This window comes from Bemisia tabaci, chromosome 9 (genome assembly GCF_918797505.1).
Source record: "Bemisia tabaci chromosome 9, PGI_BMITA_v3".
Taxonomy (NCBI): domain Eukaryota; kingdom Metazoa; phylum Arthropoda; class Insecta; order Hemiptera; family Aleyrodidae; genus Bemisia; species Bemisia tabaci.
The window spans coordinates 15,930,018-15,944,819 of NC_092801.1; the positions used below are offsets into that span (position 1 = coordinate 15,930,018).

Genomic DNA, 14,802 nt, shown 5'->3' on the forward strand with positions numbered 1-14,802 from the left:
GGAACAACACCTAGAATCAAGTTTTGAGGGTTGTATCTTCTTCTTCGGTGTATAGGGTGTCTACAAGTCCGAAAATAGTACTGATTTTTAAGGGAGATGCGGAAGTACTGAAAAAGCGCGGCAATTCTGCAAAAAGGTCTGGAATTTTTGTGTCATTTTTGTCTTAATCTGAGCGCGAAATTCAAATTTTTGAAATTTTTCGAATCTCTTCAAATGGAAGTACTGAAAAAGTACTGAATTTTGCTTTTGAGGAGGCACTGAATTTCTTGGGAATGCTCTGGAAAAGTACTGTAATAGTCGCATGGCCGGATTTAGGGGGTGGCCACATCGGCCGCGGCCCATAGCGGCAAATTTAGGGGGCGGCAAATTTTGCAATTTTTTTAAATGCAGGTATAAAAAAAAATCTGATTCAGAATAAAAAACTACAAACGAGATAAAGCAACAAAATCTCTTATTTTCTGAGAGTGTAGTAATGTCTATTTTGTCGTATTTCGGTGATACAAGAGACAGCGGGGTGCAGAGAGCAATGATGACGAGGACTTGAGATAAAAAGAAGCCGTCGGCGCGGCGGCGGTCGGCATGTAACACATACCTAGTAGCTCCTACAAAACTGCGTGAATACTTCACGCATTGCGTCGAACACAGTGCGGTCAGCAGCGGTCGGCGTGAAACGCATAGCGCCTACAAGACTGCATGAATACTTCACGCATTGCGCCAAACACACTGCAGTCAGCGCGGCGCGGAGGCGGAAGTTGAAATTATTTACCCCCATTAATGTTTGTTCTTTCACAATGTTTTCGTTCATTTCTTATAAATGCAAGACATTGTCCACACAGAGATATGTTTACGGAACTTCATTTTTGCGCAAAGTTCCGTGAACTTTTGCTAGTAGTGTTGATAGGGCTTTCGCAAAAAATGTGTCCAACACGAGTAAACGCGTCTCATGCACCCCTTTCCCTCCGGCACGCTCACTTGATGGTTTTTTATTGATGTCTCAAAACGACTGAGGAGGGGGCGGCACAATACAGGCGGCCCATGGGCGACAAGTAGGTAAATCCGGCCCTGGTAATAGTACTGATTTTTGACCAGCCTGTTATTATAAACACCCTGGTGTACGCCAGCGAGGATTGAAAATTTCATGGAATTTATTGAAACTTTTGGGGATGCGCTCAGGAGGCTAAGGAACGCCTAGAAACTGTGATTCTCGAGTTTGCCATTTTTCACCCCAAGCAAGCATCCACGCGTTGCAAATGTTTTCATTAGGTTTAGAGGTGAGGTTGGGGCTAAATTTCTCCCTAAACTCCCCTCTGTGCCGCACTTCGTGTGTAACACCTCAGTAGCGTATAGCGTAATACCTAATACTGCCGCATCAACAGAAAGACCATCTGAAACGCTTTCCGGCGGAAATGTGAAATTTCACTTTCCATCTCCGACGTCAGGTCTGGAAATCCTGTAAGTATTAGTGTGCGCACTGTTACCTTGAATAGATATGCACCCGAAATTTCGTAATGTAGTCCATTTGATTCTATGAGTGATCTGCTAAGACTCGTATAAAAGCACATTTTTTTCGAGGTCATTGCGCAGCGCAAGTGCGCCCTTGAATCGACCCTAATCGATCGAAGAGAAAAATCGATTCTGTCGATTAATGAAGACCGTAAAACTGATTCGATTTCATCTATTTTTCAGTTCATTTTATTTTTTGTGGAGCCGACTAAAAATCTACAATCCTACAAGGAAGAGGGGGGGAGAGAGGGAGAGAGAGAGAGAGAGAGAGACAGTATTTTGCTCACTCCGCAGCAGATCAGATGCACGGAGCATCGTAATTTGAGCGCGAGTTGAAAGCGCCTACAATTCAGTGTGATACGATTGGCCTCGCGGGAGTAGGGATAGTTGCCTACCCTTTCCGGCGCTCTCACTCACTCGTGGCACGATCCGCTACGTTGCCTTTGCCTTACGAGCAGACTGCTGTGGCATGGCGTGCTTTGCGATGTATCGATTAATCTGCCCTTTGAACCTATGGAAAAGGATCGATAAACAAGGTGTTCGCAACGAACACCTTGATAATCGATTCTTTACCACAGCTTTAAATGGGGGAATATCGATAACCGATCATTCACGCCACGTCACTGCAAACAAGCTCATTTTTCGAGGGGCAGGCCAGGCCTCGCCGAAGGTAAAATTGTGGGCCCCCTTTTGAAAACAACGCTCAAAGGGTTCCTCTTCCCCTAATCATTTTTGATGACTCCTCAGTCCACCCCTCTTGAATCGTATTTTTAGCATACTTTCAAGTTTCAATTATAATGATATAGGGAAAATATTCGCATCTCTGTGGCACAGGCATAATGTTGCTTCAATGATATAATTAATTAGACGTATTTCTATCAAACGGAACTATGTGCATTAAGACATGAGCCCTGAGACCCATGAAAATGTATGCATGACAGGGCTCACGTCATAATGCACATAGTTCCGTTTGATATAAAAACGTCCAATTGTGATACTCCGCACATGTTTCTCAATGATTTTTTACCCATTTTCGTCCAATAACCACCTCTCTTCTAGTTTTTTTAAATCTTAACCAAGCTATTTGAATTTTTGTCCTCTCTCTCTCGGGGACTGTTGAATTATTGTGCAAGACACTTGGGGGTGTGTATTCAAAAAAATTAGGATGTTGAATTGACATCTTAGTTGTCTAACGTAGTTTGAAAGTAGAGTATTATTTTTCTTGTGAGCGGGGATTTTAAATTTCTCGTAACCAATGTAAAATAAAAATGTTCACATCTTAGTTAGGAGTTGATTCCAGCAATTTTCGTTGCGCGAGTCGGGTTCTATGTGAAATTTTGGTCGAGAAACATGTATCAAAATGCTTGGATGGGTCACTAAACATTTTTTTTTTTCATTATTTTGAAAACACCAGGTGAATAGATTACATCGGCACCTTCCGGCCTAAGTATCACAAGCGCCATGCGACGTTTAAATATTTCCGCTAGCATTTTATTTTTTTACAGAAAAATTGTTCAACGAAGCTGTCCGAAAATTTCACTGACTTTTCTTTGTGCTGCCGATAAAATCCAGTGAAATTTTCAAACAAATTCAATCAACAATTTTCGATAAATTAAAAATTTTTAAACGCCGCATGGCGCCTGTGATACTTTGGCCGAAAAGTGACGACATAGTGATTTTTTGCGTACCAATTAGAATCAGTGAGAACGAGAACACACCAACGGACCACTAGACAAGATACGAATTTAAGCAATCTGATACATGTTTCTTAACCAAAATTTCACGTAGAACGCGATTCACACCACGAAATTTACTGAAACTATCTCCTAACGAAGATATTAACGTTTTTATTTCACATTGGTTTTAAAGAATTGGAACTGCCCGCTCACAAGAAACTCAAAGCTCTACGTGAGTCAAATCGCGCACTTCAGCGGTTTCAGCAAGCTTCTCAATCGAGCAATGTTCATTTCCCACCATGTGTTGATCAGACTATAAGCAAGTTGCTATAGCATGAGCCAAAGCGTCAAGATTGAGGTCGCCATATTTTTTAATCGCGGAGACGTTCATTATGACGTTTAGCGCGCGATGTGAATCACGTAGAGCATAGAGTTTTCATGAGTGGGTGGTTTGAATTCACGCATCAAGAATCATTAAATATCTTCGTAAGGAGTTAATTGCGGTAATTTTTGTTGTGCGCATCGTGTTCTATGTGAAATTTTAGTTATGAAACATGTATCAGAATGCTGAAATTCGTACCTTGTCTAGTGGTTCATTGTTAACTCGAAAATGCTCAATTTTTAATTAAGACGCAGTTAATTTACGTCAAGGTTATGAATTTAACGCATCCTTTCCAACTTGGACCTTTGGAGTGCCAGTATAAGTACTTATCCTTCGGCAGCTAAAATCTTTTTCTTAAACTAACCTCGTGATTATTTTCGTTTTTCCGAGTTGGTATGTTTTCGTTCTCAATGATTCATTTTTGGAGCCGAAGTCCCAGCCAAACCCGCTTTTTAAATGTAAGACTCGACGGAATTTCAAACCCGCCGGAATGCCAGGAAAATGATGGAAGTAGTGTACATGCGGCATGGCAGTCACATCTCTATCACCTCTCATTTTTCACTGCCGTTTACAACAGTGAAACGTATTTCACTGTGAAATTGTTGCTTTGTTTACTGCAGATAACATAAACGAGATTTGTTTCTTTAATTCCAAAGTTACATGTTTCTACATTCCTATTGTTTTCATAGAAAAGGACTAGAAACTAAAAAAACTTTTGACGGAAGTCGTAGTATAACCTAGGCGTGCTTCTGATTGGTGCCGGATGACATCATTCGGTTCGGCGCGAAACCGGGGAGTTATAGATCTGTGGAAAAGTTGCAATCATTGAAGTGGATTTTTTTCGGTTTTTAAGTTACTTTTACGCGTTTTTGAACGTGCAAATCTTGTTCTATGCGTCATTTACCTTTGGAAAAATGTACTTGATCTCAAGTCAAAATTCGCTCATGGTCTCGTGACCCAATCGCACATTGTATAGTGGTTCATTCCATCCACAGACTAGAGACCCTCAACTGGCCTCTCGGCGACAGGTGGGAACTTCTACTTTCGGGGATTCAACACTCATGGATGGATATAGGAGCAAAAGTCAGATTATCTACTGGGTGAATGATGAGCTTCGGGTGACGTCAAAAGCCGAACAAGCCTCCCGAACTTCGGGTTGTCTGCGAACCGAAATGCCCAACACGTTGTTAACCATCCACCTAGTAGGGAGGTCAACAGTTGAATGTTAGAGTCCCGAAAGTAAAAGCTTCCACCATTTCCAAGATACTTCAAGCGTCCTTTTGTTGACGATCGGTCGAGCCAAAATGCCGTGGTCGAATGGCGGCGAGCATAATCAGGCTGGTCAACATTTGAGGTTGGGCTTTCGAAACTGATTCTATCACACACTGGGAAAAAACACATTGGATCTAGAGTCCAGACTTTTGAAAACATTGACAAGAAAAAGGACTCTTGATTGAAGCAGATTTAAGCTTAAATCAAAAGGAAATCCGCTCAATTTGAGGCATGTTTCTTGATTTAAGCTTAAATCTGATTAAATCAAAAGTATTTTTTCTTGTCGATGTTTTTAAGAGTCTGGACTCTAGATCCAGTGTGTTTTTTTTCCAGTGCGGGGGTGCAGAATCTTCTAAGCTTCCGCATTTTCACGCGCCCGCCGGCCAGCTTTCCAAATTTTTCTCATCGGTTTTCCACAAAACTTCCCCACCATTTCAAATAAAAATGACTTTTTCTTCTGTTTTTAATTGACTATCGACTTTTGACCCTTCAAAATGTTCCCTCCTTCCACATTTTTGGGGGCTCTTTCACATTTCCACGCGCCCAGGTGGGCGCATTTTCTGCGCTCCTATATGCCGTCATCCACTTTAGGTCAGTTCTAAACCCTACTTTTTCTATGCTTATATTTCGGCTCCTACGTTTGCAAGAATGGACCACTAGACAAGGTACGAATTGCAGCATTCTGATATAAGTTTCTGAACCAAAATTTCACGTAAAACACAATGTGTACAACGAAAATTACCGAAATCAACCCCTTACAAAGATAATGAATGATTCTTGATGCGTGAATTTAAACCACCTGCTCATGAAAACTCAATGCTCCGCGTGATTCATATCGCGCGCCAAACGTTATCATGACAGTCTCTGCGATATAAAAATCTGGCAACCTCAATCTTGACGCTTTGGCTCAGCTATTGCAAATTGCTTATAGTTAGAACAACACACGGTAGGAAATGAATATTGCTCGTTTGAAAAGCTTGCTGAAACCGTTGTAGTGCTCGATTTTACGCACGTAGAGCTTTGAGTTTCTTGTGAGCGGGCAGTTCAAATTCTTCGTAACCAGTGTGAAATAAAAGCGTTTATATCTCTGTAAGTAGAGTACCCATTTTGATAGAGTATGGCCACTGGGCCCCATGGAGAGGCTTAGGACCCAAAAATGGCGGTGCTTTGTTTTGGTTTTTGTGGATGGGAGGGGGGTCATTGCCAACTTTTGACGGTTATCACCAACCACACTTGCTGCCAACCTTACTACATCTAAGATAATTTTTCTCAAAAATTGCACACGATTAGCCTTAAAAATGTGTAAAGACGTCGCAATAGTGCATTTGGGTAAATTTCTCGTTACGATAAGCAAAGAAAACTACATTTTGAGTCATTTTGCATTACATTAATTTATGGCGTCCGCCATTTTTGGGTCCTAACGGCTCCATTCAGCCTAAGATGGCTGAGCCAATCAGAGGCGGTAACACCAGTGGCCATACTCTCTTAATATAGGTACTCTATCTGTAAGGAGTTGGTTTCAGTAATAATCGTTGCGCGAATCGTATTCTACGTGAAATTCTAGTTAAGAAACTAGTATCAGATTACTTAAATTCGTACCTTGTCTAGTGGTCCATTCCACCTTCTATCTCCCTGGTGAGCCCTGATTTGGTTCCAAAGAATTATGATCGCGCCCAAGAAGGATACGGAACCTTATGATCCACCCATTTTGGTTCGACCGATCATCACCGAAAATACGCTTCAAAGGAGGGTCTCTCGTCTCTGATTCCATCCCTTTACCTTAGTAGCCCCTTGCTAGGTGGGCAACCGGCGCGGGCAGGCCGCCGCGGTGTTGCGTGTCGGCGCGAATCACGGCGGATTAGCCTCAACCTTAGTAGCCCCATGGTAGGTAGGCAACCATTCCACCTTCTATATCCCTGGTGAGCCCTGATTTGGCTCCAAAAAATTATGATCGCGCCACAGAAGGATACGGAACCTTATGATCCACCCAGTTTGGTTCGACCGATCATCACCGAAAATACGCTTCAAAGGAGGGTCTCTCGTCTTTGATTCCATCCCTTAACCTTATTCGCTCCTTGATAGGTAGGCAACCGGCTCGGACGGTGTTGCGTGTCGGCGCGAATGACGGCGGATTAGCCTCAACCTTAGTAGCCCCATGGTAGGTAGGCAACCATTCCACCTTCTATATCCTTTGTGAGCCCTGATTTGGCTCCAAAAAATTATGATCGCGCCGCAGAAGGATACGGAACCTTATGATCCGCCCATTTTGGTTCGACCGATCATCACCGAAAATACGCTTCAAAGGAGGGTCTCTCGTCTCTGATTCCATCCCTTAACCTTATTCGCTCCTTGATAGGTAGGCAACCGGCTCGGACGGTGTTGCGTGTCGGCGCGAATCACGGCGGATTAGCCTCAACCCCAGTAGCTCCTTGGTAGGTAGGCAACCAGCTCGGGTGGGCCGCCGCGGTGTTGCGTGTCGGCGCGAATCACGGCGGATTAGCGCATTCCACCGGTTGATGGGCGCGCACGGCGTGCGTGGGGGGCGCCTGCGCTGTGGGCGCCCTTTCATTCACCCGCGCGCGGTGGGCGCTCCTCCTCCGCATCATCGACCGAGTCAGTCGTCCTCGCGCCCGCTTCGTCGCCCCGCGTTCCTCGCGCTTTCGGATTTCGGTGGCGTTCCCCGTTGAGCTCCTCGGTGTTTCCGGTCCTCCCGCCCGGGTTTTACCGGTCCCGCCGACCGGGTCCGCCGGGCCGCACGCCCGGTCTCCGCGAGTGCTACTACGACCTTGGAGCCTCCCACGCGGTGTCGCCTGTCTGTAAGTTCACCCGCCTTTCTTGTTTTGCAGGCTGACGAGTATTCGAAAAGTGATTGAAGCAGGGTTGCCACAGTCAGGAACAACACTGGAAAAAAAACACATTGGATCTGGAGTCCAGACCCTTCAAAACATCGACAAGAAAAAATACTCTTGATTCAATCAGATTTAAGCTTACATCAAAAACCAAGCCTCTTAATTTGAGCGGATTTCCTTTTGATTTAAGCTTAAATCTGATTGAATCAAGAGTCCTCTTTCTTGTCAATGTTTTCGAGAGTCTGGACTCTAGATCCAATATGGTTTTTTTTTCCAGTGAACCAGAAAATATAGGGGACTTTAATGTCATCAGGAAATTATCAGGAAAGTTGGTTTTGAATCCAGAAATTTCGGGTGCGTCAAACATTCTTCCACTACGTGCAGTTCGCACTTGCAAAAGTGAAACATTTAGTTCTTTTCTCTAAATATGTTGGTCTGTAAATTCAAACTAGTCGCCGCGCAAAATATTAGGGAATTTCAGTAAAGTTATCAGGAAGAAATCGGGCAATCAGGAAAATTCAAGATGGAATTTTAGTAATCTGCCCGTAATGAAGCAGGGTTCCACAGTGAGGGAAAACCGGGAAATGTCGAGAAATTTGTAAAAGTCAGGGACAAGTAGTATCAACCACCGTTATTTGCTGGGGGTGGCAAACGTCACTGTATAGTGTCGACCGTGAGAAAAAAACTGGTCAGGAATTTTGATGCCATTAGAAAAGTTCAGGTAGACCGTTAGTGTATTAAGAAATTTCGAGCGCGTCAAGCATTTTTCACTGGAGTTCATTGGATGCAAAAGCGAAACATTCCATTCAATTCATCGCATATTTTGGTTTTTTAAAATCAAAGGAGTGCTCATTCATTCCCGCAAAAAATTAGGAAATTTCATTCAAAGTATCAGGATAAAATCAGGAATATCCAGAATAATAACCTGGATAAGTCGAGAATTTTCACAATTACCTGGAAACGTCAAAGATTTTCACAATTACCTGGAAACGTCAAAGATTTTCACAATTGCCTGGAAACGTCAAAGATTTTCACAATAACCTGGAAAGTCAACGTATTTTTCCAATTTTAGAGGAGACTGTAGAGGTGTACTTTTGTATCCAGGCAGATAATTAGCCAGATATGTGAGTGTTCATATGTCTTAAGATTCACTGAAATAATATCACGTCTCCAGTCTTTTACGAATGCTGCAGCGCCAGGCTCACGTTTCCTATCGTAGTCTAGTAATTGGCTCTCTTTCTTTTTTTTTCTTTCTCTTTACTTTCCCCCCCCTTTGTATTTTACTGTCTTTTTGATTTCCATTTTTACTTATGCTCTTTAGGTGTAATGGCCTTAGATGCTAAAGCACCGCTTTAAAATAAAATTATTTTACTACTACTACTTTGCTTTTTTTATTTAAAAAAAAGGAAAGAAAAAGAAGTCAGGGAAAAATCAAGGAATTTTCTCAAACTTAGTCACGGATTTTTTTTTCTTTTTTTTATATGGTTTTAAGGCGTTTTGAATTTTTTTTTTTTCTTTCTTTCTTCTTTTTTTACAGAAAAGTCACGGTAAAATAAGGGAATTTTATTGTTGTAGTTAATTTCCCACCTTATTTGCGTTCTTCAATGCGTTTGACTTTTCAAACAACAATTTTTCCGTGAAAACTGTTCCAAAATATGTATCTTTAACCATATGGCATTTTTTCAATTGCCAGGAAGTTTTACCAAAATGTGCCCGGGATTTTCAGTTGATTTTGTCTTGTCAGTGTATTTCATTCTTTAGATATTGTGACAACCCTGTTGGAAACCTGGAAAGGCCAGGAAATTTTACTCAACCCTGAAATGAGCGGCAAAGTTCAAAGAATCTCGCTCGAGAACCTTGAAATTCTTTTGACGTAACTTTTAATTAGTTTCTACCACATTCACACGCTCTACTGACAAAAATTAAAACTCGAGAATGAAACAATCTTATTTGATGGCTGAAGTGCGAAACCGTGTTTGTGTTGAAATGTCATTGGAAACTTAGAAAAAATCAAGGAAAAGTCAAATACTTAATTTCGCCACCGGACCTTGAAATATTTTCTTTTGGCTGACTCATTTAACTAGTCTCTGTACTGCGCATTCACACGCTCTATTGACAAAAATTAAAACTTGCAAATGAAACAGTCATTACAACGCTGCCGTGCTAAGGAAGAACGCCGTACGAACATTCAAGAGTTGCCAAATTTCCTCGAAGAAAACATGTATTTGTGAGAAAAGTTTTCCATAGTTTTCCTTGAAATTTTCAAATATTTTAGACTAAATCGCGAACAAAATTTCCTGAAAAATTTGACAAAAATATTCACTATTTTCCCGGTAAATTTGACTTTCATTCAAGGTATAATATGGCAACATCTGAAGGCTCATACGGCGTTTTTCCTCAGCACGGTAGAATATTGCGGAACCACGTATCTCAGTTTGCGACGTTGCATATTTCCTGCCATTTTTCAGGAAATTCGACGTCGTCAGATCAAAACCGCTGTATCGTGCGCGTTGTGATTCAAGTAGACTCCTGTTTTTCGTGTGAGTGGGAATTTCAAATTGCTCGTAACCGTTAAGCTTTTTATTAGTATTCATATTATTTTTGGCCAAAAATAGGTTACATAAAAGCATCCAGACGTGTCATATTTTTGTTTTGGCATTTCTGTATACACATTTTGACATTTTAACATTTTTAACATTTTTCTTCGACGCTCTATGTTTCAGAATGGTGTTTGCCGGCTTTCGTAATTAGTGATTTTTCCCAGTGTTATCGGTAAGTGTCTTTGAAACTTTTGCATTAGGATTCCTTAAATGTAAGAGCTGCGACAAGATTACGTACTAACGCAATAAACATCCTATCGAATGTTTTCGATCTTTGCCGAAAATACAGGAGAATTCTTGGTACTTTCAACGCCGTAGATGGAATATTGCCTTCAGTAATGTAGTGCGCAATTGGCGGATCCAGCAATTTGGCAACACCGATTTTCCTCCATTTAAACTTATCGAAATGTATCGGTATCCGGAGGGGCCACGTGCTGCGACAAGAATCGATTATTTAACATAGATTTAAATGGAGGAAATCCGGTGTTGCCGAATTCCTGGATCCACCTATGGATTATATTAACTCTTCGACTCGTACAGACGAGAATATCTAGTATTAAAACTTTAGCTACAAGGAGTGATTTGACCATATTTTGCATTTGGGAACCTGAATTCGAGTTCATTTTAGAAACAACACATGTGACATCAGTTTCCCCATGCAGATAGGTGCGTATTGTGAGCGGACGGACTTTCAACCGGAATCAACATAACTGTGTCAGGCGTTGTCCAATTTCCAGTTTCATACGGAAGCGAAGAGTTCCTCGATTTCTCGTCATAACGCCCCTCCTGAAAATCAACGGATATGGGTGGATTTCAGCCAATGGGAGAAAAAATGGGAAAGACGTGTAACTGGTTGCTCAAAACTTTCAATCATAATATTTTCTCTCAATGTTTGGTTTTTTGCGGAGAAGCAGGTCACACCAAACACGAAAAAATTTCTCGAAGATATTGCATTGCGATGCGCGTAATTAAATCCTTTAGTCTGGAGCTCTAAGATAACAGAAAAGTAGTCTTTAGCTTAATATGGCCAAATCACTTTTCAACTTTTTTTCAGAACCATTTTCCTCCATTAGCTGAAATCCACCCATATACTTAAAATGGAGCGTTTTAAATGTTTTCTCCCTATCTTGTCGCAGGTCTCACTTTCAAGGGGTCCTTTCGGCCCGAAGTGTCTTTGGCGGATACAGCAAGTTGGCAACGTTGTTTTCGCTCAACAGATCGTATTCGATACATCAAACGGGTGAGATTGTATCGATATCGATTGGTTCAAAACATAAACATAGCCTCAAAAGTAAATTCAGAAATCTGATAGAACGGGTCTTCTGTAACAGATTTTTTATTCTTTTGAGTACCAAATGCCAATGCAAAGTGAAATTGTCAGGAAATATCTCATTTTCAGTTTTTCCAACTTAAATCCTTACAGTTTAGTTTGAGGTTATGTTCTATTGTTTTGAACCAAACGATACATCGAACCGTTATCGAATACGGTCTATTTTTGAAAGTATATCGATTTTCGGAAGGGCTAGGTGCACGGCCAGAAACGATTATTCAGCATATGTTCAAATGGAGGAATACACTTGTTGCCAACCTGCTAGGTCCGCCTCTGAAGTGAATATCCATCATGCTTGCCCCCTTCCTATTCAAACAAAAATTTTTTTTCTGATCCTGAGACGAATTTTTAGCTCAATTATTTTTAGATTCAAGAGAAGTGCAAAGAATTTAATTTTTCTCCAGTGGAAGACATGTTTTCGATTCAAATTAAGATTCTCTTCAATTCGAGGATACCAATTATCTCATCGATTGCAGATTTAATCTCCACCTTCAAATTAAAAAAACAAAAACTGCATTTCAAGTTTAAAAGCTTTTGTCACTTCTTTCACTGAAAAAAAACTATCGGCATTTTTACCAAGGTCTGTTGGTACCTTTACCATCTCACTTTTTTTTACCAATTATTGGTAATTTTACCAAGACAGACTGGTAAGCTTACTTAAAAACCGGTATTTTTACTGTTTTTTTCAGGTAAGAATACCACTTTTATTGGTAATCAATTCCCGGTAACTTTGCCATTTTATCTCGGTAATTCTACCACCGTCGATAAAAAATATTGGCGTTTTTACCAAGGTCCAGTAAAATTACCGAGAAAGTTCAATAATTTAACCGAGATTTCTTGGTAAAATTATCAATTCCATAAATGATAATTTTACCAAGGAAAAACTGGGATCAAATAGAACCCTGAATTCTTGGTAATTTTACCCTTTTTCAGTAAATACACCGATATTTTTTTTTCAGTGTTCAAGCGAAAAAACGTACCTATCCTTTAAATCCAGCAATAAACACAGTTTTCTTTTTAGTTTAAAAAAAGTCTGTTCATAAGTTTTTCCTATGAAGTCCAATAAAATCAACTCATGAGCTCGCTTCCTACTCTTAGTTGCACGCATATGGATAATCCCACAGGGACGATTTTCGCAAGTTGACAACACTGTTATTGATATTTTCAATGGATTTAAACGAAGGCAAACAGTGTCGCCACCTTTAAAAAATCGCCCCACATATTCGGCCCGAAGTAGTTTTTTGTCTTCTTTTGTAGTAAACGCTTAAGTTTTTTTCTCACTAGAATTTATAGTATGCTTGTCAAATTGCTAGATACTAAGTTGTGTGAGCCCGCCATTAGCAGTCATACACATAGACGTAGATTGTACCAAGGTTCTTTCATGCAGTTGCGTGCGGGAGCATATCTGAGCATCTGACCCTATAGTAATTTTTTTCCTTGATATACTCAGTTCACTCTGTCAGCGTCTCACCAGTCACCATTTGATATATCTGTCGCAGACAGCCTCCAAACACCATGCGTTTTAACTCGTCAAATTGCAAAACCTCGCATCGAAATAGTTAAAGTTTCAACGGCAAAGATCTTCTAAACACGATCTTGGGTCGGAGCGCCTTCAAATCCGGGTGATACTCTCCGCTTTGCCGGGCAGTTAGTTTAGTTGCCTATCCGAACCAAACCCAACCAGAGTCACCAACTTCATTACTTGCACATTCGAGTGTGCTTGTATGACCATGCATTCAATAAGAAAAGAACGTCTGTTTGAATCTCAAGCATAATGCTCAGTACTTTCTATCTTGTATCTTTACTTCTGAATTTTTACGCAGTGAATAGATTGCAATTTGACGGCGCTCGTGAATTGCCTGCGACATTTCTAGGTGAAATTATCCGAATCTTATTTCTTTCCTCGGTCGAAGTTTTCCGTTCTTTGAAATCGCAAAAAATTAAAACATCCCCCAGCTCGATTAACACCCCCCCCCCCCCCCATAGAAATCGGTTCTCTAAGGGAAAATCGACGATGAAACCCCGAAAGCACGGATCACGGTTTGCGACGTCGCAGACTTCCTGTTATTCCCAATGGAGATGTTGCATGTGTGAGGAATTTGCGATTTGACTGTCGCTTCTTGTGTAAAAGTTCGCGAGAAACACGATGGTGCCACTGGTTTTTCTCTGAAATCAACTCCCAAGCTCAAAAAAAGCTCTCAAGTTGAGGCCAAAATAGAGGGGATATCCCACGCTACCCTGAGAGTCCACCTCTACATCAAAACAAACTCTCCATGCAAAGATAGGGAGCAAATACATTGCAGGGCTGCCGCTTTCATTTGAGGACTCCCAAACTGAAAAACGGCAACCCTGCTAATGTATTTGCTCCCTATCTTTGCATGGAGAGTTTGCTTGATGTAGAGGTGGACTCTCAGATGGGTGGGATATCCCCTCCATTTTAGCCTCAACTTGAGAGCTTTTTTGAGCTTGGGAGTTGATTTCAGAGAAAACCAGTGGCACCATCGTGTTTCTCGCGAACTTTTACATAAGAATCAACAGTCAAATCGCAAATTCCCTCACACATGCAACATCTCCATTCTTTAAAATAATGGAAAACTACCCAATGTCAATTCTTAAAAACTTCTATGATTTTTCTTCTTCGTGCGCGAATGAAATTCTGTAAAAACTGAGAGGAATGATTTTGATTTGCTCTCTTTTAAAAAAATAAAACAGAAGCAGAGATTTTGAAGTATCGCAAAAGGGGATACGGGGTTTGGGAGTTTCATTGTCGAAATATGACTGCTCGACCTCTAACTACAAAAAACGGCACCCGTAAATTTCAGTATACTGAAGGAGGGTGATGAGTCTCACGCAGCCTTGCTCGGACTAAAGAGAGGACTAAAGAAGAATGGGCTTTAAATAAAAGTCGACTACAACATTTGCTCGATCATTTGACGTTTTACGTACTACGAAGCTGTTCTCTATACAATCGCTGTCCAATTCACGGCTCCTGTCTTGAAATTGAGTAAACGCGTTGAAAGGGAGGGTTTTACCATCCAAATGAAAAAACTACCTCACGGATATTTATGCATCACTAAGCACTCAGATCAGTATAATTTTACGTGTAATATTTTGAGAAGTATGTTGAGGTTTTGTTTATTTATTTATCTTGGGGGGGGGGGGGTGTAGGGAATGAACTGATGAATAGATC

At 41.0% G+C, this 14,802-nt stretch overlaps 1 protein-coding gene across 6 annotated transcripts in view; it reads left to right on the forward strand.

Moving 5' to 3' along the window:
- Positions 1–14,802, forward strand: part of LOC109037008 (probable sodium/potassium/calcium exchanger CG1090) — a 131,143-nt gene that overhangs the window by 23,820 nt on the left and 92,521 nt on the right. For 3 of the 6 annotated variants that reach the window (XM_072304047.1, XM_019051476.2, XM_019051473.2), the window contains exon 3: positions 10,406–10,454. The gene's annotated coding sequence lies outside the window, so the exon portion shown is untranslated. Of the gene's footprint in view, positions 1–7,442; positions 7,650–10,405; positions 10,455–14,802 lie in introns of those variants that run through there. The other 3 variants (XM_072304048.1, XM_019051477.2, XM_019051474.2) reach the window with 2 other exon arrangements.